Here is an 8,835-nt window from a genome sequence, read left to right as displayed (position 1 = left end):
ATCATATCCTTTTAGTTTCTTGTTAGTCAAGTAATCAACTTTGATTTCAAAAATCAAATCTTTTCAAATTTCTTTTTAAATCTTTTTCAAATTAAGTTTCAATCATATCTTTTTCAAAATCAATTTCAAAATCTTTTCTAACTTCTTATCTTTTCAAAATTAATTTTCAAATCTTTTTCAATTAATCCTATCCTTTTGTTTCAATCATATCTTTTTCAAAACTACCTAACTAATTCTCTCTCTCTCTAATTTTCAAAAATCACCTTCCCCTTTTTCTAAAATTTTCTTTTTAATTAACTATTTGTTTTAAATTTAATTTAATTTGATTTAATTTTCCTTGCTTAATTTTTGAATTTTTATTTTTAATTTTTAATTTAAAAACAAAAATACTTTTATTTTATTTTATCTAATTTTCGAAATTTCTTCTCCCTCACCTCCTTCCATTTATTTATTCATCTACTAACATCCCTTTTTCACCCAAGAATTCGAACCTACTCCTCACCCTTGTGTTTGGATTCTCCTTCTTCTATTCATATCTTCTTCTACTCACATAAAAGAATCTCTATACTGTGACATAGAGGATTCCATATTTTTTTTCTATTTTCTTCTTTTTCATATGAGCAGGAACAAGGATGAAAACATTCTTGTTGAGGAAGCTAAGGGAAGCTAAAGCACAACTCTCTGGAGAAAATCTGACAGAAATTTTTGAAAAAGAAGGAGGCATGGCCGAAAATAATAACAATGCAAGGAAGATGCTTGGTGACTTTACTGCACCTAATTCAAATTTACATGGAAGAAGCATCTCAATCCCTGCCATTGGAGCAAACAATTTTGAGCTGAAACCTCAACTAGTTTCTCTGATGCAACAGAATTGCAAGTTTTATGGACTTCCATCAGAAGATCCTTTTCAGTTCTTAACTGAATTCTTGCAGATCTGTGATACTGTTAAGACCAATGAGGTTGATCCCGAGGTCTACAGGCTTATGCTTTTCCCATTTGCTGTAAGAGACAGAGCTAGAATATGGTTGGACTCTCAACCTAAAGACAGCATGAACTTTTGGGATAAGCTGGTCACGGCTTTCTTAGCCAAGTTCTTTCCTCCTCAAAAGCTTAGTAAGCTTAGAGTGGATGTTCAAACCTTCAGACAAAAGGAAGGTGAATCCCTCTATGAAGCTTGGGAGAGATACAAGGAACTGACCAAAAAGTGTCCTTCTGACATGCTTTCAGAATGGACCATCCTGGATATATTCTATGATGGTCTGTCTGAATTATCAAAAATGTCATTGGACCATTCTGCAAGTGGATCCATTCACCTAAAGAAAACCCCTGCAGAAGCTCAAGAACTCATTGACATGGTTGCAAATAACCAGTTCATGTACACTTCTGAAAGGAATCCTGTGAATAATGGGACGCCTCAGAGGAAAGAAGTTCTTGAAATTGATGATCTCAGAACAAAATATTGACTCAGCAAATCAATATGATTTCTCAGAGTCTGAATGGAATGCAAGCTGCATCCAACAGTACTCAAGAGGCACCTTCTGAAGAAGAAGCTTATGATCCTGAGAACCCTGCAATAGCAGAGGTGAATTACATGGGTGAACCTTATGGAAACACCTATAACCCCTCATGGAGAAATCATCCAAATTTCTCATGGAAGGATCAACAAAAGCCTCAACAAGGCTTTAATAATGGTGGAAGAAACAGGTTCAACAATAGTAAACCTTTTCCATCATCCACTCAGCAACAGACAGAGAATTCTGAGCAGAATCCATCTAGCTTGGCAAATATAGTCTCTGATCTATCTAAGGCCACTTTGAGTTTCATGAATGAAACAAGGTCCTCCATTAGAAATTTGGAGGCACAAGTGGGCCAGCTGAGTAAAAGAGTCACTGAAACTCCTCCTAGTACTCTCCCAAGCAATACAGAAGAGAATCCAAAAAGAGAGTGCAAAGCCATAACCTTACTTGGTGTGGCCGAACCCAGAGAGGAGGAGAAGGACGTGAATCCTAGTGAGGAAGACCTCCTGGGACATCCATTGACCTATAAGAAGTTTCCCTTTGAGGAACCAAAGGAATCTGAGGCTCATCTAGAGACCATAGAGATTCCATTGAACCTCCTTTTACCATTCATGAGCTCTGATGACTATTCATCTTCTGAAGAAGATGAAGACATTGCTGAAGATCAAGTTACTCAATATTCAGGAGCAATCATGAAGCTGAATGCCAAATTATTTGGCAATGAGACTTGGGAGGATGAACTTCCATTGCTCATCAAGGAACTAAATGCCTTGGATCAGCAAACTCTACCTCAAAAGAAACAGGATCCTAGTAAATTCCTAATTCCCTGTAACATAGGCACCATGACCTTTGAGAAGGCTTTGTGTGACCTGGGGTCAGGAATAAACTTAATGCCACTCTCTGTAATGGAGAAACTTGGGATCTTTGAGGTGCAAGCTGCCGGAATCTCATTAGAGATGGTAGACAACTCAAGAAAAGAGGCTTATGGACTAGTAGAGGATGTGCTAGTAAAGGTTGAAGGCCTTTACATCCCTGCTGATTTCATAATCCTAGACACTGGGAAGGATGAGGATGAATCCATCATCCTTGGGAGACCCTTCCTAGCCACAGCAAAAGCTGTGAATAATGTGGACAGAGGAGAGTTGATCCTTCAACTAAATGAGGACAACCTTGTGTTTAAAACTTAAGGATCTCCTTCTGTAACCATGGAGAAGAAGCATGAAAAGCTTCTCTCACTACAGAGTCAACCAAAGCCCCCACAGTCAAACTCTAAGTTTGGTGTTGAACCCGCACATTCAAACTCTAAGTTTGGTGTTGGGAGGTTCCAACCTTGCTCTGATTATCTGTGAGGCTCCATGGGAGCTCACTGTCAAGCTATTGACATTAAAGAAGCACTTGTTGGGAGGCAACTCAATGTTATTTAATCATATCTATTTTATTTTCTCTTTGTTATTTCATGTTTTATTAGTTGATGATCATGTGGAGTCACAAAAACTACTAAAAAATCAAAAACAAAATGAAAAAATAGCATTGAAAACAGCACACCCTAGAGGAGAGCAGTATGGCGTTTAAACGCCAGAAACAGGCTTTAACGCCAAAAACAGGCAGCAGTCTGGCGTTAAACGCCAGGATTGCACAGCAAGGGCGTTTTACACGCATAATTGGAGCAGGGATGTTAAGTCCTTGGCCCCACAGGATCTGTGGACCCCACAAGATCCCCACATTTTCTTCTCTCCTCTTCACACCTTTTCATAACTCTCTTCCCCAAATACCCTTCACCAATCACCTCAATCACTCTTTCCCATCACCTCTTCACCACTCACATCCATCCTTTCTTCCCCATAAACCCCACCTACCTTCAAAATTCAAAATAATCTCCCTCCTAAACCCAACCCTAATGGCCGAACCCTACACCCCCCCACTCCTATATAAATCCCTCACTCCTTCTTCATTTTCACACAACACAACCCTCTTTTCTTCTCCTTGGCCGAATACATCTTCTTCCCCCATCTCCTCCTTTTTCTTCTTCTTCTACTACTTTCTTTCTTCTTTTGCTCGGGGACGAGCAAACATTTTAAGTTTGGTGTGGTAAAAGCATAGCTTTTTGTTTTTCCATAACCATTTATGGCACCTAAGACCAGAGAAACCTCTAGAAAGAGGAAAGGGAAGGCAATTGCTTCCACCTCTGAGTCATGGGAGATGGAGAGATTCATCTCAAAGGTCCATCAAGACCACTTCTATGAAGTTGTGGCCAAGAAGAAAGTGATCCCTGAGGTTCCTTTCAAGCTAAAAAAGAATGAGTATCTGGAGATCCGATTGAGATCCAAAGGAGAGGTTGGAAAGTTCTCACCAATCCCATTCAACAAGTCGGGATCCTAATGGTTCAAGAGTTCTATGCAAACGCATGGATCACTAGGAACCATGATCAAAGTGTGAACCCGAATCCAAAGCATTGGCACACCATGGTTCGGGAGAAATACTTAGATTTCAGTCTGAAAAATGTAAGGCTGGCGTTCAACTTGCCAATGATGGAAGAGAACGCACGCCCCTACACAAGAAGGGTCAACTTTGATCAAAGGTTGGACCAAGTCCTCATAGACATATGTGAGGAAGGAGCTCAATGGAAAATTGACTCAAGAGGCAAGCCGGTTCAATTAAGAAAGCATGACCTCAAACCAGTGGCTATGGGATGGCTAGAGTTCATTCAACGCTCAATCATTCCTACTAGTAATCGGTCTGAAGTTACTATAGACCGAGCCATCATGATCCATAGTATCATGATTGGAGAAGAGGTGGAAGTTCATGAGATTATACCTCAAGAACTCTACAAGGTGGCTGACAAGTCCTCCAATTGGGCAAGGTTAGCCTTTCCTCACCTCATTTGCCACCTCTGCAGTTCGGCTAGAATTGACATAGAGGGAGACATTCTCATTGAAGAGGACAAGCCCATCACTAAGAAAAAGATGGAGTAAATAAGAGATTATGGACCTCAACATAAGCATGAGGAAATTCCTCACCATGAAATCCCTGAGATGCCTCAGGGGATGCACTTTCCTCCACAGAATTATTGGGAGCAAATCAACACTTCCTTAGGAGAATTAAGTTCCAACATGGGACAACTAAGGGTGGAGCATCAAGAGCACTCCATCATCCTCCATGAAATTAGAGAAGATCAAAGAGCTATGAGGGAGGAGCAAGAAAGACAAGGAAGAGACATAGAGGAGCTCAAGAGCACCATTGGTTCTTCAAGGAGAGGAAGACGCCACCCTCACTAAGATGGACTCATTCCTTAATCTCCTTGTCTATTTATTTTCTGTTTTTCGGTTTTTGAGTCTTATGTGTTATTTATGTTTGTGCCTTTACTACATGATCATTAGTGTCTAAGTGTCTATGCCTTAAAGTTATGAATATGAATCCATCACCTCTCTTGAATGAAAAATGTTTTAACTATAAAAGAACAAGAAGTACATGGTTTCGAATTCATCCTTGAAACTAGTTTAATTATTTTGATGTGGTGACAATACTTTTTGTTTTCTGAATGAATGCTTGAACAGTGCATGTGTCTTTTGAATTTGATGTTTATGAATGTTAAATATATTGGCTCTTGAAGAATAAGGAAAAAGGAGAAATGTTTTTTGATAATCCAAAAAATCATAAAAATGATTCTTGAAGCAAGAAAAATCAGTGAATACAAAAGCTTGCAGAAAAAAAGAGAGAAAAGAAAAAAAATGGCGAAAAAAATAGAAAAAGAAAAAGCAAGCAGAAAAATCCAAAAGCTCTTTAAACCAAAAGGCAAGAGCAAAAAGCCAATAGCCCTTAAAACCAAAAGGCAAGGGTAAATAAAAAGGATCCAAGGCTTTGAGCATCAGTGGATAGGAGGGCCTAAAGGAATAAAATCCTGGCCTAAGCGGCTAAACCAAGCTGTCCCTAACCATGTGCTTGTGGTGTGAAGGTGTCAAGTGAAAACTTGAGACTGAGCGGTTAAAGTCGAGGTCCAAAGCAAAAACAGAGTGTGCTTAAGAACCCTGGACACCTCTAATTGAGGACTTCAGCAAAGTTGAGTCACAATCTGAAAAGGTTCACCCAGTTATGTGTCTGTGGCATTTATGTATCCGGTGGTAATACTGGAAAACAAAGTGCTTAGGGCCACGGCCAAGACTCATAAAGTAGCTGTGTTCAAGAATCAACATACTGAACTAGGAGAATCAGTGACACTATCTGAATTCTAAGTTCCCATAGATGCCAATCATTCTGAACTTCAATGGATAAAGTGAGATGCCAAAACTATTCAAGAGGCAAAAAGCTACAAGTCCCGCTCATCTGATTGGAGCTAAGTTTCATTGATATTTTGGAATTTATAGTATATTCTCTTCTTTTTATCCTATTTGATTTTTAGTTGCTTGGGGACAAGTAACAATTTAAGTTTGGTGTTGTGATGAGCGGATAATTTATACGCTTTTTGGCATTGTTTTTACATAGTTTTCAGTATAATTTAATTAGTTTTTAGTATATTTTTATTAGTTTTTAATTAAAATTCACATTTCTAGACTTTACTATGAATTTGTGTGTTTTTCTGTGATTTCAGGTATTTTCTGGCTAAAATTGAGGGACTTGAGCAAAAATCAAATTCAAAGGTTGAAGAAGGACTACAGATGCTGTTGGATTCTGACCTCCCTGCACTCAAAGTGGATTTTCTGGGGCTACAGAACTCCAAATGGCGCGATCTTAATTGCGTTGGAAAGTAGACATTCAGAGCTTTCCAGAAATATATAATAGTCTATACTTTGCCCGAGTTTAGACAACGCAAACTGGCATTCAACGCCAGTTCCGTGCTGCATTCTGGAGTTAAACGCCAGAAACAGGTTGCAAAGTGGAGTTAAACGCCAGAAACAGGTTACAAACTGGCGTTCAACTCCAAGAGAAGCCTCTACACGTGTAAAGCTCAATGCTCAGCCCAAGCACACACCAAGTGGACCCCAGAAGTGGATTTCTGCATCATTTACTCATTTCTGTAAACCCTAGTAACTAGTTTAGTATAAATAGCACTTTTACTATTGTATTTACATCTTCGGATCAGATCTTTGATCATTTTTATGCTATCTTAGACCTTTATGGGGGCTGGCCATTCGGCCATGCCTGGACCTTCATCACTTATGTATTTTCAACGGTAGAGTTTCTACACACCATAGATTAAGGTGTGGAACTCTGCTGTTCCTCATGAATTAATGCAAAGTACTATTGTTTTTCTATTCAATTCAAGATTATTCCTATTCTAAGATATCCATTCGCACCCAAGAACATGATGAATGTGATGATTATGTGACGCTCATCATCATTTTCACTTATGAACGCGTGCCTGACAAACACTTCCGTTCTACATGCAAACAAGCTAGAATGAATATCTCTTAGATATCTAGTACAGAGGACCGAGTCCGAGATATTAGAATCTTCGTGTTATAAGTTAGAACCCATGGACGGCCATTCCTGAGATCCGGAAAGTCTAAACCTTGTCTGTGGTATTCCGAGTAGGATCTAGGAAGGGATGACTGTGACAAGCTTCAAACTCGCGAGTGCTGGGCGTAGTGACAGACGCAAAAGGATAGTAAATCCTATTCCAGTATGATCGAGAACCGACAGATGATTAGCCATGCAGTGACAGCGCATTGGACTATTTTCACAGAGAGGATGGGATATAGCCATTGACAACGGTGATGCCCTACATAAAGCTTGCCATGGAAATGAGTAGGAATGATGGGATGAAGACAGCAGGAAAGTAGAGGTTCAGGAGGAACGAAAGCATCTCTATACGCTTATCTGAAATTCTCACCAATGAATTACATAAGTATCTCTATCCAAGTTTATATTTTATTTATGTTTTTATTATCAATTCACCATACCCATTTGAATCCGCCTGACTGAGATTTACAAGGTGACCATAGCTTGCTTCAGGCCGACAATCTCCGTGGGATCGACCCTTACTCACGTAAGGTTTATTGCTTGGAAGACCCAGTGCACTTGCTGGTTAGTTGTGCAAAGTTGTGATAAAGAGTTGAGATTACAATTGTGTGTACCAAGTTGTTGGCACCATTGATGATCACAATTTTGTGCACCACTATCCTCCATGGATGGTTTTGAAACATTCAAATTAGATGTTATCTCTACTTATTCCAAGCCCTAAATCCCCCGGCAATTCTATTGATGTATACTTACAATCGTTAATTGAAGAGTTGAAAAAATTGTGGGAAAATGGTGTTGAAACATTTGATGTGGTTCAAAAATGAAATTTTCAGTTGTCTGCTGCAATTTTAGGGACAATAAACGATTATCCAGCTTATGCCATGTTATCTGGTTGGTGCACCAAAGGTGCACTAGCATGTGCATGTTGCCACAGAGAAACTAGTTCTAAAAGGCTGAAACATGGACACAAGTATTGCTATATGGGTCATCGCCGCTATTTGCCGCATGATCATCCATGGCGAAGGAATAAGAGTTCTTTTGACAATACTAGGGAACTTGGTGAAGCACCTAAGCCACTTTCTGGTTATGATGTCCTAGAAGATTACAAGACTTTTGAACAAATGGAGTTTGGGAACACTACTAAGAAGAGAAAGAAGTCTGAACATGACAAGGTGGCTGGAAATTAGAAAAAGAAAAATATTTTCTTTGAGTTGCCTTATTGGAAGACATTATTGTTACGTCATAATTTAGATGTAATGAATATATAGAAGAACGTCTTCGATAAAATACTAGGTACACTGTTAAATTTAGATGGAAAGACAAAGGACAATCTTAATGCACGACTTGACTTCAACTTATGGGTATCAAGAGAGACGTTCATCCTCATAGAGTGGGCAACAAGTTTGTGATTGGTGCTTGGACATCATGTTGTGTTTTCTATACTTTTTCATATCAAAATTTAATTAATCATGCTTAATTATTAAGTATTTTTGTGCTTGAATCATACATTACTTTCATCTCTTTGATTTGATTAATTTTGTAGAAAATAGTGAAAAAAGAAGTAAAAAAGCACAAAACAAAGCATTCTTGGCAAAACAAGCAACAAGACACCCAGCGCTCTCATAGCCACGCTCTTTGGCAAGCGCTATGCTGTCCGGGGAGGCTTCAGCGCTCGTTCCCACGCTTACTTCCAAGAGCGCCGAAAATGAGAGTCACGCGTACGCGTGGGCAACGCGTACGTGATGCGTGAGCATCTTTCCTATCTTTTCCTAGTGAATTTGTATTTAATTTGTTAAGTTTTTTCAAGAATTTATTATCTTTCAGCCACTATGGATGCTACTTTGAGTCTTGTGCAATTTTG

General features: G+C 39.0%; 1 non-coding gene across 1 annotated transcript; it reads right to left on the bottom strand.

The window, feature by feature from the left end:
* Positions 1–1,115: 1,115 nt before the first annotated feature.
* Positions 1,116–1,223, bottom strand: LOC148566040 (small nucleolar RNA R71). Its single transcript, XR_015885412.1, has one exon. It is a non-coding gene; the product is annotated as a small nucleolar RNA R71 (small nucleolar RNA).
* Positions 1,224–8,835: the final 7,612 nt, after the last annotated feature.

This window comes from Arachis ipaensis, chromosome B5, assembly GCF_059453495.1.
Source record: "Arachis ipaensis isolate K30076 ecotype BB chromosome B5, ASM5945349v1, whole genome shotgun sequence".
Taxonomy (NCBI): domain Eukaryota; kingdom Viridiplantae; phylum Streptophyta; class Magnoliopsida; order Fabales; family Fabaceae; genus Arachis; species Arachis ipaensis.
Note: the sequence above shows the minus strand (reverse complement) of the source record. Positions and strands in the feature narration are given on the sequence as shown.